Below are 6,161 nucleotides of genomic sequence, written 5' to 3' on the forward strand. Positions count from 1 at the left end.
AGTCATATTACTTATAGTTTATTTATATTATAAAGCTTAAGTTGTATTACCTATGATTTAAATATTTATATTGTATAGCCTTTATTTAATATTAGAAATTAATACTATAAAACATACTAGTTAAGAAATTTGCTCAAAATCAGTGCTTAACATCCAAGTCGATTTTCTTAAACATTAATTTTTCTCCAGTTTACCTTTTTGTGTGTGTGAGGAAGATTTGCCCTGAGCTAACATCTGTGCCAATCTTCAGTCTTCCTCTACTTCGTATGCCTCCACAGCACTGCTGATGAGTGGATCTGAACCCATGAACCTGGGCCACCGAAGTGGAGTGTGTGGAACTTTAACCACTTTTGGCTGTGGGGCCAGCCCCCTCCAACTCACCTTTTAATCAAGAACATTTTATAATTAGAATGTGTGCTGAATTACTAAGAAAAAAATAGTTTTTAGAGCTAAACCACTTGAATCCCTTTGTGGTAAGTTTATTTCAAAAATGGCAGCGATTCTCCATTTATTCCTATATTCATCCCCTTTGCAGTGTGACTCAGTAACTTCAAGGAGTAAAGTTAATATCTTTACCCTTTGAATTTGGATTAAACATGGGACTTGCTTTGGCCCAGGCACCCAGTAGTCATAGTCAGCAGTCAGCAAACAGCCAGACAAACGAGTGAGGCCATCCTCAAACAACCAGCCCTTAGCTTTCCCACCAACTGAATACAGATGCTGGAGAAAGCCCACCTTTGATTAGCAAGGCTGGCCCAGATCAGCAGTGCCAGCCACCTGACCTGTGGACATAATTCAAAACACAGGTCTCATTCACAAGTTTTTGGCATTAAGGTTTTGCTATCTGTGGCCATTTGGGTTGCCAGAGTTAGCTAATCAAAATACAAGATGCCCAGTTAAATTTGAGTTATTTCTAATTAGCTATGTATATTACATTCAGATGAAATAAAATTTCCACAGGGCATGTCTATACTGAAAATTATGTCTTATTTATCTGCAATAAATTATAAATATTTAAGTTACTTCTTTCTTTAACTATTTCCCCATTGATGTGGCTGTATGGAACGGTTCCTTGTTTTGCACAGCTTGCTTATCAAATTCCTTGCAGTTACAATTATGCTCCATTTCCACTGTACAATAGTTTCTACTATTTTCATATCCAACTTATTTTGTTCTTTGGTCCATTGAGCATTCATTAATGAGAAAACCATCAACATTAGCATCACGAGGTAGTATACTGAGCACTTACTGGCATAAAATTCACAACTCTGAGAAAGGACTTTCGATTTGATTCGTTGAAGCACATGACACTATTTTTCATGGCAAAACTTGGTTTTGCATTCTTCAAGATAATGTTGCATATCTTGATCAACAACTTTTTAAAATGTCGTTCACTAACGAAAATGAGCATTGTTATCAATTTTTATTCCATTCTTCAGCATTACACATATGATTTCATATTCTCATGCTGGAAGAGTATTTTCTAATATCCATATACAAGAATCTAATTCTTTAAGGGATGAAATGTATTTCAAAAGATAGTCATGACTAGTACCTTAACAATTACCCTCTTCAAATCAGCATCTATTTTCCTATTCATAAGTGCTGTTGCCTCTTTTAAGAATAGCCTTGACACTTAACATTTTTCATTAATTCTTTTTCTAATACATTCAACTAGTTCCTTTAAGCACAGGAATAATTCAGCAATACTGTTTGTTCTTTTTTCAATTTGCACGATATCATTGTTAAAGCAATCATCTAGGCTTCATATAATGGATTATTAAAAATGTCAACAAGAATTTTGAGGGCCTTTTCAGAATTAAAACAGATTTCAGAGCTTCAAAGAAATTGAGGATTCTCTCAACTGCTTTTGTTAAAGAGAGCCACGAGGGTTTTGAATGTGAGAGAATTAAAAAACGCTGAAGGCCAAAGTAATTACAAAAATTCTTGAATCCTTCAGTTTGAACAAAACAAATGCTGAAGTGAGAGAATAATTTTATAACACTTACTTCAATGTCAATAGGGTGGACATCCAATGATGCTCCAGGAGCGTTATCCGAATATGGACAGAACAGCCAACTCCTTCCAAAGAATCGCTCATGTTTTGCTTCAACTTTGAATAAACACTGTTTTCACCTTTAAGCAAACATTCTCCAAATTTATATTCGTATTACATCCACCAAAAGCAGTACATTTTTTCTCATTAACTGCTAACTTAATAAGAGAGTCTGCAAAAATTTCTATTGTTTCTGAAGTTCCATCTTAGAAACAAGACTTTTTCATAGAAAAATATTGCATGGGCAAAGGGAAAATTTTTTCTGCATTGTGATTACTTGTGTCCACGGTTTATGCTGTAAAAAGTGAGATATTTATATCTTAGATAATCTCTATAATCATAATAGAGTCAATACTTTTTTTAAATTATTGCGGTAGATTTTGTCCTGGCACTTGAAGATTTGCTTGCAATTTTGGAATCAGAAAATACTTCTGGTAGTAAGGCATTCAGTTATTTGAGCTGAATGATTGACGAAATAATTTAGTGGGAAGGGCCATTACAACTTTTCTTTATCTGAATTTCTCTTCATAAAAAAATTTTTGTAATTTCTCTCTTTCTTTGGCACTAATTGAAGATCTCAGCTGGAATATGCTGGCCTGTGTCTGACTTTCCATCATTTTCAACACTGAATTAACAAATGTATACTGCTCAAAGAGCTTCAATAATTCTTTTTCCTTGTTTAATGTATGTCCACCGTTCAGAAAATTTATCACGAAATGTACCCTTGCATTTTGGGGTACAAATACACAAATAAAAAATAGATAACAGCAAGCACTGCAAGAATTGAAAAGATTCCATTTGATAATCTTGCAGCCGCATCAGTGCATCTGTTATTTCAGGAGTGCAAACTCATAGCTCACTGTAATTGGCTTGAACCATCAGAGTTCCAAGCTAACAATATTATGACCGATATCTGATACAAAAAATGGTTAACTTCCGGTTTGCCTGTATTTTAAGACACCCGTGCAAAGCCAGAGGTTATCTTCTGTAACGTTTTGGAAAGCCTGCCGTTCCAGGATTGGTGCACTTTCAGCAACGGGCGTGTTTTTGAAGGACTTAGCTGTGTTAGTGTAGGGCACAGGAGTAAGGCTGCTGTGGATTGGCTGAACTTCAAAGTCACCAGAGTGAGGTGCTGGCTGATTGGCTCTTGTCTAGACTCGTCCCTGATTGGCTGACTTTCAAAAGTTTTGGGCTATCGTTCATTTTCTAACTTTCCACAGCCGGACTGCTGTTGACTGGCTGATTCCAGAGCATGTGCGCATATGGGAAGTTATCTCAACTCAATGGTGGTTACTTGTCACGACTTAGCACTCTGGCTAAAAACAAAGTCTTTTTCTTTCCTTTCTTTGAATATGAAAAACAAGTACTTTTAGTTATCAGTGCCCCCTGTTGATCTTCCCTCATCCCAAACTGCAGGAGAAACATAAAAGATCGTCCAGATCTTTATTTGTGAAGTTGCGTCTTTCAGCTAATGTTGTCATTTAAGTGATTTAAGCCTCAATTACTGTGGCAGAAAAATAAGTCTGTCATACAGGACATGTTCTGTACACACAGGACGCCTGATCCAAATCCTCATCTTTGTAGTCAGACAGCACCAGTCTGCTCCTTCTTCCACAATGGATTTCCCCAGACATTTCCTTTTAGTTTCCATGCTCTTTTCTGAGTTTTGTCTCATTAAGGTGAAATATCCAGATACTCAACTCCATTTCCTTGTCTGACCAGGCTAATAAGCCTGTCAAAAAAAAGAAAATGGGTTTAGTTTAAAATGACATTTTTGTGATGCTGTGCTGGCCATAAAGAATAACATTTCTATTTTCTGTACTTACAAACTGTCCCATTTCTAATTTGAGTTAGCGTCTTACCTGGAATTTATATTGTAAGCCCTTAGTTTTGAAAATAATGACTTCCTTTTACCATGGTCATTGGTAGTTGCTTTCCACCATCCCTCAAAGATAATGGAATGAGTGCAGGCATTTCAAAGATTTGGGGCATTCCCATAGAGTCCAGACGTGTAGTTTTCTGGGCCATGAGCACCGGGCTCTTACAACCTCTTCCTTTTACAACTCCTTAGTATGTCTTGTGTTTCAATTCCCTCTTAACAACTTCTGTACCCTTTGCAATGGCAGTTTTGAAAATCTGGGATTAATTCTTATGTAACAACTGTTTTGTTATGGAAGAAGCAATGTCTTCCCAGATAGAAAACAGCTGTAAATCATATTTAACCATTTATTTTAATATGCTTTTAGTACTCTTGTGATGAAAGGGGAAGTCTCATAGAGGCATCATATTTTGTACATTCTAAAAGTATGCATGACTCCCAGATTTTTTCAGAATTTCTTTATTAAAGTACTGTTAAGTTTATTGACATGGTGTTTGTAATGAAACCCAAAAATCACAATATTTTTACTTCCTTTTGTTACGTTCCAAGGAAGATCTTACGTTATTCATAACATCTAAATGCTGCAACTTGACCTTGAAATAAAACCCAAATAAATTGTGGAAAAGCAAATGATACCCACATTTTGTTGCTGATCGAGAGTTACTGCATTTCACACATAACATTTTACTTTTTATGCATAACATGTTATTTTAATATATTTTTCATTTAGTTGGTAGTATTTAATTTAAATATTTTCCCATGTTAACAACTGGCTTTAGTTATGGGCTATGTGTATTTGAGTGTTTGTTATTGATTTTCAATATCCACATAGTAAATAGAATGTCACAGCTGTTTTAAATGTAAAATGCTTAACTTGGCAGACAATAGTTTAATGCAAAATTGTGCTTCTAGTGATAGAAACTTCATGAACTAATTGCTGATAACAAATTTGAAAAAAGAATTAAGTGCATATGTAATTAAAATACATAGGGAAATATACTTGAGAAGATTTTAAAATGCCAATCTATGAAGTTCCCAAACTTTCCATTTTTTTAATTCATAGTTTTGCCAGAGACATTTTGAATTATATCAGTTTTCTGATCTTATGATATTAAAAAAAAATCACACATAAGACCTCAATATACATTCTACTTGTTCTTCCTGTGTAACAAACCACATCGAGTTTAGAGCTATAAGCAGCACCATTTTATTACCCTCATGGATTCTGTGGATCAGGAAGTAGGAAAGGGCACAGAGAGGACAAATCTTCCTTGGTCCACGATGTCTGGAGCCTCAGCTGGGAAGACTTAGGAAAGGCTGTGGCCTTGAACAGCTGGGGCTTGGAGACTTACTTCCAAGATGGCTGCTCCACTCACATTCTCGCATCTGGGCTGGATCCATTGACTGGAGTACCTACACGTGACCTCTCCATGTCATGTGGGTTCCTCAGAGCATGGTGGCTGGGTTCCCCGGGAGGTACTTCCAAAGAGCGAGTGTTGGAAGCGAATCAGGCAAAAGCTGCATAGTCTTTCCTGACCTAGTCTTAGAAGTCACAACACATCACTTCCACAGCGTTCTGTTAGAAAGAAGTCAACTAAGTTTGGCCCTGGATCAAGGAGAGGACACAAAGACACGACCTCTCAGGGCAGGATTACCAAAGAACTTGAGGACATATTTTAAAACTACTGCAATGTATGAATAATATGCGATCATACGCCAGCACACTCATTTTCTTATTTTAAAATATCTAATATCGTCTTTGTCACAGGCCATCCCTATGTTGACACTCAGCAATTCCCATCTCCTGGGGTTCGCGTCTTTGTGTAATCCCCTCTCTTTGTGGGCAGAATCTGAACTTGCTTCTGACTGGTGGAGTAAGGCGATGGAATGTCATTTCTGTGATTACATTACATCATCTGAGGTGCTGACTTCGCCAACTGGAGCTGGATACTTTCCTGTGGGCTCAATGAAGTATGTGGCCACATTGGAGAAGCCCACATGGCAAGGAAGTATGAGTGGCCCCTAGGACCTGAGAGTGGCTTCCAGCCTCCACCCAGTAAAAAGTCAGGACTTGTATTGGTATAGCCACAGAACAATGGATTCTACCAACAACCAGAATGAACTTGGAAGTGGATTCTTCCCCTGCCAAGCCTTCGGTTAAGAATACAACCCTGATCAGAGCCTTGTGAGATGCTGCAGAGAGGACCCAATTGGGCTATGCCCAGA

The sequence above is a fragment of the Equus quagga genome, chromosome 15 (assembly GCF_021613505.1).
Source record: "Equus quagga isolate Etosha38 chromosome 15, UCLA_HA_Equagga_1.0, whole genome shotgun sequence".
NCBI classification, from domain to species: Eukaryota; Metazoa; Chordata; class Mammalia; order Perissodactyla; family Equidae; genus Equus; species Equus quagga.